This window comes from Dasypus novemcinctus, chromosome 6, assembly GCF_030445035.2.
Source record: "Dasypus novemcinctus isolate mDasNov1 chromosome 6, mDasNov1.1.hap2, whole genome shotgun sequence".
Taxonomy (NCBI): Eukaryota; Metazoa; Chordata; class Mammalia; order Cingulata; family Dasypodidae; genus Dasypus; species Dasypus novemcinctus.
Window position 1 is genome coordinate 97,790,186 of NC_080678.1, and position 22,304 is coordinate 97,812,489.

The 22,304-nt window shown below is 42.6% G+C and overlaps 2 long non-coding RNA genes across 3 annotated transcripts; both read right to left on the minus strand.

Moving 5' to 3' along the window:
- Positions 1-595: 595 nt before the first annotated feature.
- Positions 596-4,765, minus strand: LOC131278766 (uncharacterized). Its single transcript, XR_009186206.1, has 3 exons — positions 3,930-4,765; positions 3,218-3,277; positions 596-635 (listed from the first exon to the last, which is right to left on the minus strand). It is a non-coding gene; the product is annotated as an uncharacterized lncRNA (long non-coding RNA).
- Positions 4,766-14,071: 9,306 nt separating this feature from the next.
- Positions 14,072-22,036, minus strand: LOC105747672 (uncharacterized). Of its 2 annotated transcripts, none has more exons than XR_009186208.1 (3): positions 21,991-22,036; positions 21,348-21,386; positions 14,072-15,496 (listed from the first exon to the last, which is right to left on the minus strand). It is a non-coding gene; the product is annotated as an uncharacterized lncRNA (long non-coding RNA). The 2 variants fall into 2 exon arrangements; XR_009186207.2 differs by having other exon boundaries at positions 21,905-21,998.
- Between the last annotated feature and the right edge of the window lie 268 nt (positions 22,037-22,304).

Below are 22,304 nucleotides of genomic sequence, written 5' to 3' on the forward strand. Positions count from 1 at the left end.
TCTACTATAGAACTATTGTGACTAGTAATGGAAGAAATTTTAACATTGTTATGGAGAAAGTGGCCATGGTAGTTGCTGAGGGCAGGGAGAGGGAAGAAGAGATGTAATGTGGGGGTGTTTTCAGGACTTGGAGTTTTCCTAAATGATATTGCAGGGACAGATAATGGACATTATATATCCTGCCATAACCCACTGAATGTACTGGGGGAGAGTGTAAACTACAATGTAAACTATTATCCATGTGGTACAGCAGTGCTCTAAAATGTATTCACCAATTGCACTGAATGTGCCACAATGATGAAAGAGGTTGTTGATGTGGGAGGAGTGGGGGCGGTATATGGGAACCTTGTACATTTTTTAATGTAGCATTTTTTGTGATCTATATATCTTCAAAAAGATAAAATTTAAAAAAATGATGGGGGTGGGGGTGGGGAGTGGGGTATATGGGAACATCTTATGTTTTTTAATGTAACATTTTGTGTGATCTATTAACTTTAAAGAAGATAACAAAGAAATGAAATACAATTTTTTAAAAAAGAATGAAAAAAAACAAAATGAGGGGAGCAGATGTAGCACACGTGGTTGAGTACCTGCTTCCCATGTATGAGGTCCCGGGTTTGATCCCCAGTATCTCCCTAAAATAAAAGAAAGAGAGAGAGATACCACTACACTCACCAGTTGGGGGGGTGGAGGGGGAGGGGAAGGGGGTAGAGAGAGAGAGAAAGCCTAAGACCAGATGTGGCTCAAGCAGTTGAGTACCTGCCTACCATATGGGAGGTCCCAGGTTGGGTTCCCAGTGCCTCCTAAAAGAAAACGAGGAGACATAGAGAGCACACAATGAACAGACACAGCAAACAGACAGCAAATGAAAACAATGGGGGGAGGAAATAAATAAATTTTAAAAAAAAAGCATCACCAACAAAACCAAGTGCTGACTAGGCTATAGAGCAACAGGATCTCTCGCATATGGCCGACTATATCATTTGTATCAAATAATACAATTACTTTGGAAAATGTTTGGTGGAATCTATCAAAGCTAAGCATATATATATATATATATATCAATTCTACTTCCAGATTTACACCCCTCAGAATCAAATGCACATGTATACCAAAGAACATGTGCAAACACCCAAATTACAAACAGTCCAAATGTCCATCAAGACTAGAATGGATAAATTGAGGTATCGTCACATGATGGGGGAAAAAACCTCCTGCAACATGCAACAACATGGCTATCTCACAGATGTAATGTTGAATAAAAGGAATCAGACACAAAAAGAATATATATTGGGAAGCAGATGTGGCTCAACTGACTGGGCTTCAGCCTACCACATGGGAGGACCCAGGTTCAAGGCTGGTTTAAAAAAAAAAAGCAGGCCTGCCTGTCGAGCCAGTGCCCACACAGCAAGCTGAGTGCCCGTGCAGCGAGTCAGCGCCTACGCAAGTGAGTCACGCAGCAAGGTGATGATGCAACAAAAGAGAGACAAAGAGGAGAATGAAGGTGAGGCGCAAGAGAAACCAGGAACTGAGGTGGCACAAGTGACAGGGAACCCCTCTCCATATCAGAGGTCCCCAGGATCGAATCCAAGTGAATCTTAGAGGAGAAAAAAGAGAAAACCAAAAGAGAAACAGATACAAAAGATCATACAGCGAATGGACATAGACAGCAAAAAACAGCAGGGTAGGAAAGGGGAGAAAAAGAAAAAAGAAAAAATATATTTTTTAAAAAGAATATATATTGTATGATTCTATTTATATGAAGTTTAAAATCAGACGAAATAATATATAACGATAGAGGGCAAAATAATGGTTACCCTTGAGTGGCAATGGGGGAAGTGAGGTCTTGGAGAGAACACAAAATAGCTTTCTGTCCCATATCTTGAACTGAGTGACAGCTATCTATGTACAAGAAAAATTTGTCAAGTTGTTCACCTGGGCCTTGTGCCCTTTAACTCAATCAAAAAAACAAAGATTAATAACTTGAAAGTAATAAAACTTGATCACTGACTGGCTGTGTAGCAGGTAAAAGACATCCATTAGGATAAATGCCATTCTTCACTTGGATGACAGGCTGGTTGGTGATCATATTGGATGGGAAATAAAGGGAAAGAGTCAGGGGCTATAATACTTTTATTTGAATCGATGGAGTTTAAAGAGCCTTTGGATACCTACAGAGATATACAGCAGAGTGGTGGCCTTTAGGGTCTAAAAGTAGGGGAAAGACAAGAGCCAAGCAGCCCGGCAAATAATGCCTTCCCATAGAGGCGAATCAGGGAGAGTAAGGATGAAAGAGGATCAAGAATGGACACCTTGGGAGAAGCAATTAAGAAAGGCAAGAAGAGGAAGATAGCTCTGTGGAGAGAATTGAAAAGAAATAATCACAGAGAGAGGAAAAAACCAGAAACCAACCAAGACAACACTCTAGGAGAGACTGGACATGAGCACCAACTGGACAGAAAGCTCAATTAAAGCAAGCACTAAAGTATCCACAACCTTGCCGTAATAAGGGCGCTGGTGTCCCTCATCAGACAGATCCACAAAGTGAAGCAGTTTAAAATGCCAAAGGGAAATGGGAAAACATCTGCCAGAACGCACAACTTGAAATCTATCTCCTGCACCATGTATACATAATATTTACAGAGATTATCTGAAGGTGATACAAGCCTTTCTTTTCAGAGATATCCTAAATTCTATGCCCGGCTCAATTAGGACCATCAGAAAGCAGTCCACGGGACCAAGGTGTTTTGGCCCCTGGAAACCTGGATTGGCTGAGTTCACCTCTGACACAGTGCCATGCTTCCCCTGAGAATCAACGGCAGGCTGCAGGCTGCGCTGATTTCAGGTACTCACTTAGAAAGCATGTCTATGTTACCTTTACAAAAACCAGGAAAGGAACATTGTCTAGACTTCAATGCCAAGAGCTCTAAATGCCTCATGAGGACTTAGCATGATTTCTTTCCATGGTCAATGCAAATCACATCACAGATAATGTCTGCATTGTTGCTATGCCCTGCAAAAGATCAGACAAATCAGCTATAACATCATAGCGCCTACATAGTTCTGTATTCCACTTTGTCCTGATATTGATGGCCTTCTGTGTATTATTCCTGATGTTAACTTCCATCCGTTTCTGCATTCCCATTCTCAACTACAGACCTTAAAGACCTCGTACAAGACACAGTAAACAAAGTAAGGAATAAAATAAACAGCTCACCTGAGATCTGTCCATTTTCTGCTGCTCTGGGAAACATGGAGAGAACAATGAAGGGGGGAGCTGGGGAAGAAAAAAGAAAGAATGAGACCACAAGAAATCTAACCTGCCTTTCCCCTCCTGGATTCTCTTGCCTAAAAAGCTCCACCTGCCAGGTGACTAGAACGCCCTCCCATAGGAAAATGTCCTTTGGCCCTTCTCTATGTTGGTAGTAGTTTCTCCATCTTTTGACAGAAACCAGTTTTGATGTAGTTCAGTGGCTGAGCGCCTGCTTCCCATATGCCAGGTCCTGGGTTCAATCCCTGGTACCACCTTTAAATAAAAATGAAAAGAAAAGAAACTGTTTTTTTTACTTAACTATACCAGAAAACCTGACTGCACATTCACCCTCTTGGACTCAGCAGTTCTCATCTTTCATGTTAGGCAGAAATTGGCAATCCAGGATGCCCTTCCCCCACGACCTTCTGAGCCCAGGAGTCAGGATGGAAGCAGCATCTCTCAGTGCCCCGTCTGCTAAGGGGCATGGAACCAGGCCCCCTGTCACCTGCAAATGTGGGGCGTTTGAAAGGAGTCCAGGGCAGTTAGGGAGGCCTGAGAGGAATTTCCTTAGAGTAGGTGGCACTTCTTTTCCACCTCCAGACCACACCCTCTCAAATCCTCAAATGAAGCAACACTTCCTGGGCAGGCCGGCCCCTCTGCCTTGGCCCCAGCTCACCTGTCTCTTCTGAAATCTGGCTCAAAGCTCCTATTACAGTTTGGGGTGGCTTCTGGATGGAGCTCAAGGATTGCAAATTGCTTCTAGCCATTCACAGGTAGGTTTCGCTTTCTCTGGCTCTTCCGCCTCTGCTCTGAAGCTCTGAGGGTGGGCCATCTTCCAGGTGGGATTTCATTTCCCAAGGTTCCCTCTTTGCCGCACAAGAGCGGCTTTGTTCCCAGGAACAAGGACCTGGGCCTAGGCGACAAAATCATTTGAGTCGGAACAGACATCAGAGCTCCAAACCTTGGAGCTCTCTGACCCCAGGATCTCAGCTAGTCTTTCAAAGAACGCAAATAAACCCGGACCTCTGGGGATACACAGACTGGCCGGTTCCGATCAGGCCCAGAACTCTTGGATAGTAGCGCTCTGATAGGACACCAAGGACCTAGAAACACAATGGTCACATAATGAAACGGAGGCCACATCTGACACAGGACAGTGCCGTCCTTGGGTTCCTGCCGTGAAGCACACAATGCTGAGTTTGGGTAGAATCGCTGTTTGGAAGGAGGAAACGGGAAGGGAGGTCGCCGTGGACGCGCTCACCGGAGCCCGTCCCCTTCGGCTGGGGGCTCCGGGGAAACGCGCTTCGGCCCTCGACTTGTGGCAAGGGACTCTCCCGACCTCCCGGTGGGCGAGGGCTCAACGCGACACCTCTCGGAGGCACGAAGGGTCCTTCAGGAAGGGGGCGGAGGGCATAGCGAAGAGCACCCGAAAGAAGCCCGAGAGCGCCCCGCGGAGGCCTCTCCTGAGAGCCCGACTCCGGCTCCGGCTCAGCCGCAGGGCCCTCCCCAGCCTCCGCGAGCTCTTCCGCGCATGCGCCACCCCGCCCGCGCCAGCGCCCGCGCTCGCGGGGAAATCGAGCGAGATGGTGCATGCGCAGAGGGGCCTTACCCGTTTCCCGCGCAACGGGGACCAAGGTCCATTTCCCGTCAGCCCCAGCGGCTGATTGGCGCCCTGGGCTCCGCGCGGTGCGGCGTGCTGCAGGGACTGCCAGGAGCCCGCAGGGGCCGGCAGGGGGCGGCGGGGGCCGGCAGGGAAGCGGCGGGGGGCGGCAGGGGGGGGGCGGCAGGGGGCGGCAGGGAAGCGGCAGGGGGCGGCAGGGGGCGGCAGGGAGGCGGCAGGGGGCGGGCGCGACCCCACGTGGAATGCCTTATTCGGACTCTATAAGCGGAAGGAGCTGGAAGGAGGAACAGCGCGGTGACAGCAGGGCTTTGCTCCTGGCAGTAAAGCGCACAGGGCTGGTGGGGTAGCAGAAGTAATGGAGTTGATAAAATATTGTAAAGCTAGTATAGTGTCTCATGCACACCAACTGAAAGGATTGTTCCTTGTATTAGAGTTTTCTAGGGAGACAGAACCAACAGGTAATATGTGTAAATATTAGGGTTTTATATGAATTGTCTCAAGTGACTGTGGGTTGCACAATTCTGTAGGGCAGGCTGGGAACTCTGATGAAAGTTTTTCAATGAATTTCCCAGGCTGGCGGAAATAGAAATGGAAATTCTCTCTTCTGGCTGCTGAAATCATCACATCTCCTTTTTTAATATTTATACATTTTTTTTCTAGCCCCCTCATTGTTTTTATGCTGGCTCTCTGCTTTCTGTGTGCATTTACTATGTGTTTTTCTGTGTCTGCTTGTTTTTTCTTTAGGTGACACTGAGAACCAATTCTGGGACCTTCCGGAGTAGGAAAGAGGTGCTCATTCTCCTATGCCAAATCAGCTCCCTGGTCTGCTGCATCCCTTACTGTCTCTCCTCTGTGTCTGTTTTTGTTGCATCATCTTGCTGCGTCAGCACTCCTGCATAGGCCAGCACTCTTGCACAGGCTAGCATACCATGCAAGTCAGTTCTCTTCTTGGGCCAGCTTGCCACTCCAGCCGGATCACCTTCACCAGAAGGCACCTGGGATCGAACCCTGCACCTCCTGTATGGTAGACTGGAGTCCCATCGCCTGAGCCACATCCGCTTCCCATTACCTCTTCTTTTCAGGCCACCAACTGATTGGCTCAAACTTCTCTCCTCATTGAAAGCTATCTCAGTTGATTGTAGATCTAATCAGCCATAGATGCAATCATCTTACTGATTATTTAAGTCCATGAAATATCCTCACAGTAACAAGGCAGACCAGTGCTTGCCCTGACCAAACAATGGGACACCATCACCTGACCAAGTTGACACATGAGCTTATCACACACACTCCTGTAGTTTACTTAGTCTGTTTTATAAGAAAATTTTCACACAGCCTTGTCAATCTTAAAAGGACTGTATACAACCTTTTAACATTTCACAAAAAAACGCGATTTGAAGGGCATAAGTGTTACATAGCATGTTTCAGTAAACAACTATCTTTTTCTTGGTCAAACAAAACCTGGCATTTTCTTACAAACATTTCAAATAGAAATGCAATAGAATTCAATGAGCAATAGATGTATTCATACCTTACCTAGAGTCACCAGTTGTTAATATTTTGACATGTTTTCTTTATTTGTATGTACTAATTTTTATTTGTGCTGAGCCATTTGAAAGAAATATTAAAAAAAAAAAAAGCTGTACTGCACTGTGGGAAACAGGCAAGGACGACTTTATTCATAGCTACCAAGGAAGGGGAGAGAGAGTAGACCTCAACTCCATTGATAAAAAGGACAGCAAGCTTTTCAAGAGCTGCGTGTGGTTTGGAGGATGGTAGAGGTTTGATCTTTGACATTGGCAGTAGTTTAATGAGATTGGAGTTAGGAGCACTTGGTTAGTTTGTTTTACTCTGCAGTAATTAGGCCACCTGTCATCTGTAAGAGCTGGGACAGAGGAAGGGAAGAGGGGGAAGGAAGGGCCAAGGCTGATAGCTTGGAATAGCTAGTATCTGAACTTGTCTTTCCCCTCCTTTTTCCCCTGCAGTCTGAGTTGTTTTTCTCTGCAGTCCTTCAGTTGCAAGATAAATTTCAAAGTAGTCAGGTTGGAGGAGGGAGACTGTAGGGGCATGCAAGGAGCAAGGCCAGCAGCCTGTTCAAGAGAAAACCAATCTTGGTCAACAAATTGCAGACATGATGACACTTCAGCCCTAAATATGTCATCATGAATCTTTTACAATTAAGGACATATTCCTTCATAATCACAATACCATTATCACACCTATAAAATTTAACAGAAATTTAAAAAAAAAGTCTATCAAGTTCCTGCTCAAATTTCCCCAGTTATCCCAAGAATGTCTATTATAACACTTTTATTAAGATTTTTGAAGTTGTTTAAAAAAAAAAAAAACAGGATCAAGTCAAGAATTATACATTAAAAAAAAAAGAATTATACATTGTACTTGGTTTACTTAGCATTTTACCCTTTTTAAATTCCAAACAGTCCTCACTCTGCTACCACTGCTTTATTTTTTTAATAAAATTTTTATTAGAGAAGTTGTAGGTTTACAGAAAAATCATGGAGAAAATACCAAGTTCCCATATACTTCCCTCCCATTATTGACATATTGCATTAGTGTGGAAGCTTTGTTATAATTGCTAAAAGAATATTATAATTGTAGTATTATCCATAGTCCATAGTTTACATTAGGGTTCACTGTTGGTGTTGTACAGTCCTATGGTTTTTTTGGGTTATTTTATTTTTATTCTAGTAACTTATATACAACCTAAAATCTCCCCTTTTAACCACTTTCAAATATATAATTTAATGCTGCTAATTATATTCACAGTGTTGTGCTACCATCACCACCCTGCTTTGTCTTTTGTGACATTCCTTTATCTTGTCCAGGGGGACAAAGAAAGTAGAAGGTGAGCCTGAGACATTGTGATTTGACAAAGTACAGGGAAGTGCAAAAAAGAATAACAATGTCACATCAAAAGGGCATCAGACCTGGAAGCGGACTTGGCTCAACAGATAGAGCGTCTGCCTACCACATGGGAGGTCCACAGTTCAAACCCAGGGCCTCCTCGACCGGTGTGGAGCTGGCCCACGCGCAGTGCTGATACACACAGAGAGTGCCATGCCATACAGGGGTGTGCCCCAAGTAGGGGAGCCCCATGTGCAAGGAGTGTGCCCTATAAGGAGAGTCGCCCAGCGCAAAAGAAAGTTCAGCCTGCCAGGAATGGCGCCACACACACGGAGAGCTGACACAGCAAGATGATGCAACAAAAAGAGACACAGATTCCCCATGCCACTGACAAGAATGGAATTGGACACAGAAGATCACGCAGCAAATGGACACAGGGAGCAGACAATTGGGGGGGGCAAGGGAAGATTAAATAAATAAATAAGACATCAGACCCAATTTGAAGGGGCTCCCACTGGACAAAATTTGAGCATTAAGTAGAAAGTATAGGAAATTAAGTAGACACACTTCTCCTATTCCTCTAACTAAGCTAATAGTCATGGACATTATATACAATAAGACTGAAAGTCAGGGATAAGAAGGCAGATGGCCAGGGACCTGAAAACCCCAGGAAATAATATGCATCAATAAAATTGCCCTGTTTCAAATAAAAAACAGGAAAAACATAGCAGTGAGTTCCAAGCATTTTCTTTTTGCATCATATATCCCAAACTGGGGCCTGAAGAAGCAGGCAATCTGGAAACACTGACAGGTACAGATAAGACCACCCCCAACAAAAATCATAGTTCTCTAAACAGAGGACAAGGAAAAGGTCAACATAGTAAGACAGAAAACATTTAGACAATAACTGATATATTCAACTATACACAATAGTAGTAGTAGTAATAATAATAATAAAAGCTGCAGACCTACCTCCACCCAGTGGGGAGCTTAGCCTTCCATCCTTTTACATAATTATAGCTAGCTCCCTCCTCCAACTGTGTCAAGAAAGGCTGAGTGTGAAGCTAGGATTTTCATGAGCTTCCAGCAATAAGCCCCGCACCTGCTCTAAAATGTCAGTGTAGATGACTTTGGAGGAGCGACTAGGCCCCTCTCCCTCTCCCATCCATGTGGTGTCCTCAGGGAAGAGCCTGGACCCACACTCCTGCCCTGTCTGACTGAGGAATATTTATTGTCCTGCTGTCGATGGACGCTAAGAGGAGAACCCCAACTTTCACCCCTACCAGCACCCCTCTCTCTGGCCTATGCTGCATCAGAGGGGGTCTTGTGTAACAAAGATTTAAATAAGAGCCAAAGTCTGGTAACATAATACCCAGGATACAATAAAAAAATCACCCATCATGCCAAGAACGAGGAAAACCACAACTTGAATGAGAAATGCAATCAAGGCTGACACCAACAGTGGGATGAACCAGAGGTTGGAATTATCTGACAAGGATTTTAAAGCAACTATCATAAAATGCTTCAATGAATAATTATGAACAATTAAGTCTTGATAAAGAAAGAGAAGATATAAAGAAGAAACAAATGGTAATTTTAGAACTGAAAGAAATACAAGTGCAATAAAATACTCAGTGGTGGTTTCAACAGTAGAATAGAGAGGACAGCTGAAAAAACCAGTGAACTTGAAGACAGAACAGTAGAAATTGCCCAATCTGACAAGAGAGTAGACTGAAAAAATTACTAGGACAATGTGGAAAAATAATAGCATTTACATCATTGGAGTCCAAAACGAGAAAAAGGTAGAGTTAAAAAATCATTTGGCAAAATAATGGCTGAAAAATTCTCAAATTTGACAAAAGGCATAAGTCTACAGCCTGAACCCCAGACAGGAAAAACCTAAAGAAATCCATGCCAACACATATCATAGTGAAGAAAGAACACATCACTGAAAATGAAATAAAGAAAAAAATTATTGAAAGCATCAAGAAAAAAACAATTCATTAAAGAATAAAATAGAGAGAAAAAAAAGAATAAATGGAAATTTAATAAATTCTTAGACAAAGGTAAACCAAGAGACTTTGTCACCAGAAGACCTAACCTAAAAAAATAACTAAAGGAAGTTTTTGAAAGCAAAAGGAAGTTCAAAAAAGAAGGGAAAAAAGGAGTAAAAATATGATTAAGTACAACAGACTTTCCTTTCAAGTTTTCTAAATTGATTTTGATGGTTGAAGCAATAATTATAATATTGTTCCATGTGTTTCTCAATTTATGTAGAGGAGATATTTAAAACAATTACATAAAATAACAGACTTTTTAAAAATGAAGACTACATTTGATTGTAACATATTGAATATAAATGAATTCTTAAAATCCATGTCTATAGTGATACACATGAGAAAGAAAATAAAGAACACCTCTTCTTGAAAGAACACCAGCTAATGTATGCAAAAGGAATGACAAAATGAGAAAACACCATTTTGCAATCTCCAATGTAATAATTGATTGAGGAAAGTATAATTGATACAAGCGTAAAGTATCAGAGTAAAATTTATTGGGGAATAAGTTATTCTCAAAATGTCAAGGATCACCCCTAATTTCAAAGGGAAACAAAGTATCTTTCTGATGGAAAATATCATAAAACAATTAATCAAACATAGTATTATTGAGAGATGACCAATATAACATCTATCATTTCTTCTACTTTAAGAAAAGCCAGAATATAAATTCTCATTCACAGTAGCATCAAACATATACATTAGTTAGCATTAAAATTTTTTTAAACCTCCAAAGAAAATTATAAGCTGGACTGTGCTACATGGGGGGGTGGGGGATGGGAAAGTCTTGAATGAATAGAAATACATACCACTTTCCTAAATGAAAAGACTGTTTTAATCCAATCAAATGTCATCAGGGTTTTCGGTTTTTGTATATGTTTTTGCATCTTGCTATTTCATTTTATTTTGTAAAAATGTTTCTAAATATAATTTATTCCATGGTAAATTTATATCATTAACATTTTTAGTAGATTTTTAATTTATTTTTAAAAGATACATAGATCACACAAAATATTACCTTGAAAAAATAGAAGAGATTCCCATATGCCCTCATTAACATTTTAATAATGGCTGGTTAGCAACCAACAAAATTCCTGAAATTAATTACAGGAATCAATACAGGCCTGTCAGGACAAGCTAGCTCTAGCAAACACTGTATATGCTCCTCTTTTCCAAATAGTTTAAATGATAGATTTAACTTATTTTTTAAATAATTATAGATTCACAGGGAGTTACAGAGCTTGTACCCAGAGGTCCTTCATACCCTTACCCAGTTGTGTCCTTCACCTCCCTTCACTCTTTAGGTGAGGTATGGCTTCCTGCCTTAGGTTATAGGGAAGGCAGAATACATGACACCTCCCACTGGACAGACGCCATCAGTGGCAGCTTATTGGGCCATATATACACAGACTGGGCAAGAGAATATCAGGTTCTACATAGGGCTACCTGGGGGATGCACTAGGGAGCAAAGTGAGCAAGAAGGGGCTGTGGGGGCCAGGCTCTGTTTGGTTCCTGCTGGATGTGTAATTGTTTTGTTGGGAAAATTCCCTGGACTGCCAGAGGACTGAAGCCCATTACTGGGGATAAGCAGACGCCGTGACTGGTCTTGTGATAAGGAGAGTTGCTTGGCTAGGATCTTATCCACAGGAACAGAGTTAGGTTAGGTCTTTCCAGGCCCTCCTGGTTCTACCAGATGTGAAGGCAGCACTTAATATTGAATTTTAGATGAACTGGAACAAATTATAAGGTGTTAATATAGGGTGGTATACGGAAAAAGATACACCTAATGCAAACTATGGACTAGAGTTAACAGTGATATTTAATATTCCTCCATCAATTGTAACAAAGGTACCACACCAATGCTAAGTGTCAATAATAGGAGAGAATTAGGGGTGAGAATTTCTTCTTTTTGGAGCTATGACAGTGTTCTAAAATTGATTGTGGTGATGAAAGCACAACTGTGATTATACTGAAAGCCATTGATTGTACATTTTGGGTGGATTGTATGGTGTGTGGATAAAACTACTTTTAAAAATATATACTGAGGGGGAGTAGATGTGACTCAAGCAGTTGAGTACCCACCTCCCAATTGGGGGTCCCAGGTTCAGTTCCCAGTGCCTCCTAAAGGGGAAAACAAAAAACAAAAACAGACAACGAGCAGACAACAAGCAAACAGACAAGGGAGCCATCTCTGGGAGGGGTACTGAGTCTCAGTTATTGGTCTTTCAGGACCCACTTCCCCATAGTTTACAATTTTCCTAACTGGAGTACATTATTGAAACCAGGAAACTGACACTGGTATAAAGTATGTGTATAGTTCTGTGTCATTTTACCGCATGTATAGATTTCTGTTAACACTACAATCCAGATCCAGAACTCTTCCATCACCACAAAGATCTCCCTTGGGTCCCCTTTTTGGTCACACCCACCCTCCACCCTCCCTAATCCCTGGCATTCACTCTTCTGTTCTCCAGCTCTAATTTTGTCATTTTGAGAATGTTAAACAAATGGACTCACACATTATGTGACTGCTTGAAATTGGCTGTTTTTCACTCAGCATAATGCCCTTGAAATCCTTCCAAGTTGTTGCATGTATCAATAGTTCATTTCTTTTTATTGTTGGGTAGGATTCCATGGTATGGATATACCAGTTTGTTTAACCTTTCACCTCTTGAATGGATTTTGGTTGTTTCCAGTTTTTAGCTATTACAGTCAAAGCTGCCAGGAACAATCAAATACAGGTTTTGGGGAGGACTTGAGTTTTCATTTCTCTGGGGTAAATGCATATGGTAATTTCATGTTTTGTTGTTTAAGTCACATGGTAATTCACATGGTAATTTCATGTTTTGTTGTTTAAGAAACACCAATTTTCCAGAGTGGTTGTACTATTTTACATTCTTACCAGCAACATATGAAATCCAGTTTCTTCACATCCTTCCCAGCATTTCGTGTTGTCACTGTTGTTTTTTTAGCTATGCTAATAGGTATGTAATGATAACTCCTGTGGTCTTAATTTGCATTTCTCTAATGGCTAATGATGTTGAACATCTTTTCACATGCTTATTTGACATCTTTATATCCTCTTTGGTGAAATGTCTGTTCGTGTCTTTTGCACATTTTCTAATTGGATTTTTACTGTTAAGTTTTAAGAATTATTAATATATTCTAGATATGAGTCTATTGTCAGATATTTGACATACACCTGTTTTTCCCCATCAGTAGCTTCTCTATTCATCTTCTTAATAGGGTCCTTCACAGAGCAAAAGTTTTTTATTTTGACAAAGTCAAACTTATTTAGTTTTTCTTTTATGACTTAAGCTTTTGGTGTCATTTCTACAAACTGCTCACCAAGTTCTAGGTTCCAAAGATTTTCTCCTAGATTTTTTCCAAACTTTTCAGTTTTACAGTTTACATTTCAGTCTTTGATCCATTTTGTTATTTCTTGAATAAGGTATAATAAGGTTTAAGTTGACACTTTGGGGTTGCTGTTCTCGTTTGTTTTGCCTCTGGATAACCAATTGCTCCAGCACCATGATAAAATCCTATCCTTCCATGCGTTTGCACTTTTTTTATGGGGGTTGTTTCTGGGTTCTCTATTCTGTCCATTGATCAATATATCTCTCCCTTTGCCAAAATCACAGTTTTTATTATTATAACTATGTAATAAGTCTTGAAATTGAGTAAAGTGATTCTTCCTACTTTATTCTTTTTTCAAAATTATTTTAGCTATTCTAATTTCTTTGTGTTTCATATAAACTTCAGAATAATCTTGTTGATGGCTACAAAATCTCTTGCCAGACTTATGAGAACAGTATTAAACTGTATATCAGTTTGAAGAAAATTGACATCTTTACTATGATATCTTTCAATCACTGTTTTGTAGTTTTCAGCATAAAAGTCCTGGGGTATGATTGTTTTGTTTACACCTAAGGTTTGTTTTGTTTACACCTTAGGTTTATACCTATGTAGTTCATCTTATTTGAGTGATTATAAATTTCACTGTATTTTAAATTTCAGTTTCCAAATATAATGGCAAAATTTTTAAAAGCAACTTTAGTGAAATTATTAAATAGAACAATTATAATCTTCATCAGAAGAAAAAAATGTAAAATAATGGTGAGATATGAATGATGTATACAATGATATGGAGGTATGTAAATATACTACTGTAAGATTCCAACCTGTTTGGTAGTGCTTCCATAGAAGAAAAGTACCAGAACGAAGTAGAGAGGCTGCACCCTCAAAGAACATAAATCTACAAATGTTCTAAAGAAATTTGTTTTAATCTGCTTTTTATTTCCCCAGCATTTCCCAGTTGACTATCATTTTAACAGCACCATACACAAAATCAAATTTTATTAAAAATCAAAATCTATTCCAGAGTTATCAATTTTCACATTTTACAAAATCATCATTAACATCACTACTAAATGAATACTTGGGTGAGCTCAGTTTTCAAAAATGATTCTCAATTATTTTTTAGTTTTCATAATAAATAAGAATTTTATTGAAAGAGAAATATTTTCTTTCAACAAATCATAACAATGGATACCTTTAAAAGATTCTGAATTATAACAACACTGAGTAGTAAATAGAAACACAAGTCATCAGATCAGTCACAGAATTGTCAAAGCCATACTAAACATTTACAGGATACAGGCAAGCAATGAACTGAAGTTTTGAGTGCTAGTTAAAGGGACCAAATATAGTAACAACATAGTCCCCATTTTACTATTCAAGAGTTTTTTGAAATTCTGATTCCTGACAATTTTTAAAAGATTAAGAGAACTACCTACAACTTTCAAATATTTATTCCTATTATTTTAAATTTGAGTGAATCCTGATTTAAATTCCATAAAATGTGACAGCGCTATATTACAGAGGCAATCCTTGCTTTCCCAGGATTTTGGGGTTTTTTTTTCAATCTTAGGAGAAGTATATTGAATAAAAAATTGCTTTCTTTATACAAAAAAATACACAGTCTCAAAGCACTAAGAAATTTAAATATCCAAGTTATAGCTAACAGGTGGCAAGTCAACATCCAGGGTTGACAGAATGCTTGAAGGAGCCTGCTAGAGTGGACTCCCACATCAGAGAAGGAATCAATTAAATATCAGTCTCCCAACAGCACAACTGACATTTCAGTTATGATAGCATAGTAACTGTAACTGCATAAAGTACAGACTTCTGTAAAAAATATTTTGTGTAATCTATGTATCTTTAAAAATACATAAATTTTTTTTAAAAAATAAAAAAATAACCACTTACTGTTCCTTGCATAGACAAAAGAAGGGTTTTCCTAGAAAATAAGCTGTATCAACTTGAACTGTCTTAACTAGTACTAAATGCGGCACTGTACTTCAGCACCCATTTTGGTTCTGTTTAAGACTTGAATATGTCAGTATATCTGTGTCCTCTGGTTTCTCCGTCCTTTTTTCAGGGCCACTTGGTATGATCTTCTGATGTGAGTTCAACAAAAGCCTCACCACTCCATCTGCCTTCCCTGGTGCAGATGAAATGAAAGCCTGACGCTCCATCTTGAATTTTACAGTTGGAGAGGAAATTCTGCACATCCTCAATAGAGCAAGGCCAGGGCAAGCCACGGAGCTTGACCACGAATCCTTCGCCTCCCTTGGGACCCAGCATCATGGAGACTTGACAGGGCAGGAATCAACCAGCCCAGTGTGCAGGTTCCTGTGGCTGAAAAGAAAGAGAAAACTACCTTACAAACTTTTCGATTTAATAATTAAAGAAGAAATAATAAACACTATTTTCCTCATTTACAGATAGGGAAGGTAAGTTTGATTGATATTAAACAAAGGCCTTAAAGAAGACATTTTAGGGATGCATATGTGGCTCAAGAAGTTGGGCGACCACCAAACACACCAGAGGTCCCAGGTTCTGTTCCCCATACCTCCTAAGAAGACAAGTACACAGTGAATAGACACAGAGAGCAGACAGCGAGCGCAAACAATGCGATGGAGAGAGAAATAAATAAATGAAAATAAATCTTAAAAAAAAAGACATTTTAGAGCTGAGATTTAATTCCAGATCTCCCTGATTCCAAAACTTGTACAACCATTCTTACCCCACCCCCAAGCACTACCTAACACTTCTCATAGATGTGCACACTTAAACAGAATAAGAGTGGCTTTCAGAGCACATACTGCAGTGCCCTCTCTGACAAAAATTCATAGAAATGACAAAAGATACTTTAAAACTATAAATGGGTATCATAGCTGGAAAATGAGAAAGGTCACCCTCAATGGACATAAAATTTTGAAGAATTCAAAGACAGGATGACCACAGGTTTAGACCCATCACCCAGAATGCTGTAGGAGATGACAGTTGAAAAGCTGCGAGAAGCTCCATGGGTGGTCCGAGCCCTGAGGCTCCCTCCTCCCTGAGCCTGGAGAGGCAGCTGTCTGCTCACTCGCAGGCTGAGGGTGGCCAATGAGGCAGCGGCAGTGGCCCCCTCTCCCCCAGCAGCCAGGCACCTTGGGAGTCCCATGCCATTGCACTGCCCCCTGGCACCCCACACCCCACTGAATGTCCCATCCTGCTATTCAACAACCCAGGTAATGATTGCAAACTCATGGAGTTAATAATTAGAATATAGGTCACCAGAAAAGAGAATGAGGTTAGAGAATGAAAGTTGAGGTTTAATCTGCACAGAATTGCTAAAAAGGTTTTTTGTAAATCTTTGGAAATGCACAGAAATGGTGAAAGCACATCATAGCATTTGTGTAACTAGCGGTGTTAATATGGGTATGATAGTGGTTGAAAGAGAAAGTCTAAGGTCATATTACTAGAAAGAAAGCTAAAAAAAGTAACACAGGACTGTGTTGCATAGCAAAACCTCATGTGAAATAGGAGTATGGGTTAACATTGCGTATATATCACTATTTTTCCTTGAAACAGAATATATATTAATATTACAAGATGTTAATAGAGGCAGTGGACTTTCCCCAGTGTTTAGGGCATCCATCTACCACATGGGAGGTCCTCGGCTCAAACCCTGGGCCTCCTTGACCCATGTGGAGCTGGTCCACGTGCAGTGCTGATGTGCACAGAGTGCTCTGCCACGCAGGGGTGTCCCCCACGTAGGGGAGCCCCACATACAAGGAGTGCACCCCAAAGGAGAGCCACCCAGCATGAAAGAAAGTACAGCCTGCCCAGGAATGGTGCCATACACACAGAGAGCTGACACAACAGGATGACGCAACAACAAGAAACACAGATTCCTGTGCTACTGACAACAGAAGCAGACAAAGAAGATGACACAGCAAAATAGATACAGAGAACAGACAACCGGGGTGGGGAGTGGGAGGGGAGAGAAATAAATAAAAAATAAATAAATCTTAAAAAAAAAAAAAGACGTTACTAGACAAAAATACAACCAAGCAAACTATGGAAATAGTGTATACTAATATACTTAAAATTTTCCATTAAAGGTAAAAAAGAAAAAAAAAAAAGGATGCAAAATGTTAATAGGGGAAGTGGATGTGGCTCAAGTGATCGGGCTCCCACCTACCACATGGGAAGTCCCAGGTTTGGTTTGCGGTGCCTCCTGAAAAAGGCGAGCTGGTGTGATGGGCAGGCACAGTGAGCTGATGCAACAAGATGACGCAACAATGAGACACAAAGAGGAAAGACAATGAGAGACACCACAAACCAGGGAAGCAAGATGGCTCCAACAACTGAGTGCCTCTGTCCCACGTGGGAGATGCCAAGTTCGGTTCTGGTGCCTCCTAAAGAGAAGAGGAGGAGACAAAGAGCACACAGCGAAGAGACACAGAAGCAGACAGCGAGCGTAAACAATAAGGGGGAATAAAGAAATAAAATAGTGTGTAGTAATCTATTAAAAATCTTCCATTAAGGGTAAAAAGAAAAAAAAGGTACTACAAATTGTTTGACTCCATCTATACAAAATATAAATACAAATAAATTAGAGAGATGGAAACAGAATAGCAGCTATGTACGGCAGGGGATGGAAAGAGAGATTAAGGGGTAGAGTTTTTTGGTTTGTCTGTTTTTTGTTTATTATTATTATTGGAATAATGAAAACGCTCTAATATTGATTGAAGTGATGAACGCACAACTCTGTGATCACAAGAAATACCACTGACTATACATTTTGGATAGATTGTATGCTTTATGAATATGTATCAATAAAATTGATTAAAAATAATTCGGGGAGCCAATGTGGCTCAGTGGTTGAGTGCTGGCTTCCTACATATGAGGTCCCAGGTTTAAACCCCAGCCCCAGTACCTCAAAAGTAAATTTGAAAATTAAAAATAAAAATAATTTAGTAGATGAAGGCCATCAGTGCACCAATTTTCTTTCTTTCTTTTTTCTTTTTTTCTTTTGAGGTAGCAGGTAAATAGAGGACTTGGAGTCACTGGCAGGACTTTCCAGTCAAGAAACGCAAGCACAACATCCAAGGAAAACCAGCACCCCAAAGGGCGGCTGCCAATCAGAAGGACAAGAGCTAACACCGAAAACACGTAGCCAGTACAGAAAAATGGGGATTTTGAAAGATGTTTACCTGACATAGCCAAAGAAATGAGAGATAAGACATCTATAAAAGGAGAAATGCCTATTATGAAAAAGAACGAATTAGGGGGAGCGGATGTGGCTCAAGTGCTTGAGCGCCTGCCCAGGCTGGATCCCCAGTACCTCCTAAAACAGTAACAAAAAGCAAACAAATGGAAGAGGGAAAAAAAACCTCTGGGGAGCTGGTGTAGATTAGTGGTTGAGCACTGGCTTCCCACATATGAGGTTATCAATCCCCAGCCCAGTTAACTAAAAAAAAAAAAAGTAGGAGTCCGAGATGTTAAAAAGGTCAAAATACGAAAAAAAATATTTAGACAATATTAATGAAATAGCAAAGAGGAAGAAAATTTGAAGCATAAGACAGTGAGCTGGAAGATCTGGTCAATGTTCCAGAATGCAGTGCCAAAGAAGAGTAAGCATGATTTATAGTTTTAAGGGACTGAGCTAGGTTTCTAGTGGCCAACTACTAAATGTTTTAGAAGAAGAGAAAAGAGAATGCACTGGGGGCAGTACTTTAATAGTAAGATAATTTCTCCAAACTGGAGAAAAAATATGATCCCTGCATTATATGTACTATTATATTAAAACAGGAGACTATTGAACATAGTAGGAATATACAAGTCAGGTTAAGACAAGGGTACTTTCTTGTTAGGTTTATATTCATTCCATATATTATCATGAAAAACTTTTTTGATAATTTTATTCTTCTGTGATAGTCTTAATTATAATTGTTAAGCATAATAAAACTCTTGCAGTTAATAATACTTGCTTCCATATTTTGTTAGGAGGAATATTTTCACAGAATATAATTGGTGATGGAAGTTGAATTTCACCTTGATCAAACCTTTTCAATTTTTACCTACAGTCTAGGACTTTTTATCATGTCATAATTAACAGAACCAATAAAATAATGTGCCTTGTGGACAGGAGCAACCACCTGCTTTACCCTTATAAGAAATTTTGGTTACGGTGAAAATGAATGACGACTACAACAGGACTTTTGGCCAGCTCTAGAAAGGAACCACGATTTCGACCTACTCTCAAACTGTAAATGGATATAACTTTCTGATAAAAAAAAATAACAATAAAATAGAAAGGAACCAAAATAAGGCAGCAACAATGTTTCCGGGAATCCAATAGAGCAATGGCTTCCATCTGCTAAGGGAATGTAATTTTGATCCTAAAATTCTCAATTAGGAAAAAAAAAAAAAGTGTAAGGCCTATAAACGCAGATTTATTTCAACCCATGAGCACTACTTGAAAGAATCATTAGATGATGTAAAGTACCAAAACCGAAAACTGATTCTAAGGGCGCTCGAGGTTGGGGACGGCACGGGCTGAGTAGGCGTTGCCAGGCTCCCTGCCGCCCCTCGCGCCCTGCTGCCCCTGCCAGCCCCGCACCCCGCCAGCCCACGCGCCCCGCTGCCCCCGCGCCCCCGCCGCCCCCGCCGCCCCGCGGCCCCGCGCGCCCCGCCAGCCCCGCGGGAGGCCCGGAGCGTGCGCGGCGGGGGGGCTTCCCGGCGCTGCCGGCCTCGTGGCGCCGCCCGCCCTGCCGCCGCGGTGCTGCGACCCTACGATTTACCGAGCCCTGCTCCTAACACTCCCTGTGGAACTGAAAGCCTCCCTGGCCGCGGGGCGGGGGCTGACCTGAGCGCTGAGCCTTCGCCGGAGCCGGGTTGGTGCCGCAGCTGGCTCCCTCCCCGGCCGGCCCGGGGCACACTGGCCAGCGCCCGGGGGCGTTCGTGCCCGCGGAGGCCTGGACACTCCCGAGCCTGGACACTCCGGCTGGCGCCCCGCGTGGGCGTTCCGTCTGGATCACGGCTGGTGGAAGGCCCCTCCGGCCGCGCTGTTAAAGTACGATTCCTTTGGTGATTTTGTTCAGGTGTGGGGCACGCCGGGCAAAAGGGCCCTGGGGGGAGGAGGTGGCGCAAACGGTGGCGCGCCTGCTTCCCACCTGGAAGGTGGGATTCAGGCCCCGGTGCCTCCAAGAACAAAAGGAGCAAAGCAATGAGGGAAACAACTCAGAAGAGCCCCTGTGGCTGGGGGGTGGGGGGGGTGGGGTGGTTGTTCAAGGTCTGAGGCTCAATCCCCGCCTCCGGGGTCTCAAAAAAAGAAGGGGTGGGGGCACTGGTTTGAGTCTGAATCCCCTGTTACTTGACAACCCTGCAGAATTATATGTGGAGGGCACAGGAGATCTTTACAAATGACCTAGGAAATAAAGAACCCAAGTGTTTGATAGAGACACTGCAGAATGGTTAGGAGCCTGGGCTGTTTCACAGGAGAGGGACCTTCTTGGGTCCCATTCACCCGATGGGAAGTACTGGGTGATGGCACAGCTGGATCTTACTCGTGGCCGTGCCCCAGCCAGCTTGCGGCTCAAGTTTCACCTCATCTCTTTTTTTTTTTCCTAGGAGGTGGGGGTTGAACCCAGGGCCTCATATGTGTGAAGCACGCTCAGCACCGAGCTGCACCCTGTCCACTCACCTCATCTCTTAGATGTGGGTAGCAAGACTCGAGCAATCTGCATGGCAGAAACGGAGGCAAAACAAGCACAAAAAGACGTTCCTTTGAATAGCTATTTTCCTTCATTTGATTCATGAGTTTTTTCTTGGAGGTCTTTCAAGTGGAAGTTTAGTCTCAAATTCATGGTCAGGTTCTTAAAAATGAAATTCAGCTACAAGAAGATTTATTTTTACCTAATCTAATATCATAAAGATTTGTTTTTGTATTATTAAGAAGCACGTTTTGTTGCCTTCGGGGGACTGTTACTTGTAAATACAGGAGGATATTCCACGTCCCCGTCCCCCGTGGCCTCTCCTCGGTCTGCTCACTGTTCACGGTAGTTGTCTGCTCCCTTTCTCTCCTTTAGGAGGCACCCGCGTGAACGCATGTGGGAGCCAGGCACGCAACTGCTTCAGCCACATCTGCACCCCAAGGATATTTTAATGAAATAAATGTAATTCTGGAAAAATGATGTTAGAAAGAGGGACTCACCTAGATAACTGCTAATTCTTCCTGGTCGACTAATTCTTCCTGGGGGAAAATGGGAACAAAAATAGGTTGAGAGGATATTTGATTGGAAGAACTGCCAACTTATTGATGTGGAGAAAGTGGCCACAGTAGTTGCTGAGGGCAGGGAGATGAAAGAAGAGATGTGATGTGGGGGCATTTTCAGGACTTGGAGTTGTTCTGAATGATATGGCAGGGTCAGATGCTAGATTTTATATCCTGCCATAACCTACTGGATGGACTGGGAGAGAGGGTGAACTACAGGGTAAACTATTATCTATGTGGCGCAGCAGTGCCCCAAAATGTGTTGGCGGTGTGCGATGAGTGTGCCACAATGATGAGGGAGGTTGTTGGTGCGGGAGGAGTGGGGTGAGGGGAATACAGTGGGGTGAGGGGAATACAGAACATTTTTTTATTCCTCTACCCCCAGGCCGGGAAGCCCGGTGGGTGCACGAAGAACAAGCCCGCAGGGCCCGCGCCCTCCCCGCCCCCCTGCTGCCCACCCTCCAGGGCCCGTGCTCCCTTCCCACCTCCCCACGCACCTCCCACTTCGCGCCTGCCTGTTCCCACTGCCGGACCCCTTCCCCGCGGTCCCGCTGAAAAGCCGCCTCCGCGAACCCGGCCCTACCCCAGACTCGGCCTTCTCCCAGCCTGGCCGGGGCGCCGCGGGCCCGGCGCGCACGCGCACCCGGTAGGGCGGGGCCGCGCGCTCGGCGCGCGGCCGCACTAACCCGCTCCGGGTTCCGCGACGCCACCTTGCCGCCGCGGCCAGCCGCCCCCCAGAAGGAGGCGCGCAGCCAGCCCCAGGCAGCGCCGCGTGGGCGGCCCCTCCAGTGGGGAAAGCAAGTTTAGCGCCCGGCGCGGTTAGCCACGAAGGGCCTTGGCCCTTTAACACGCTCCTCGCTCTTATATTTCTCAATGTAACATTTTTTTTGTGATGTG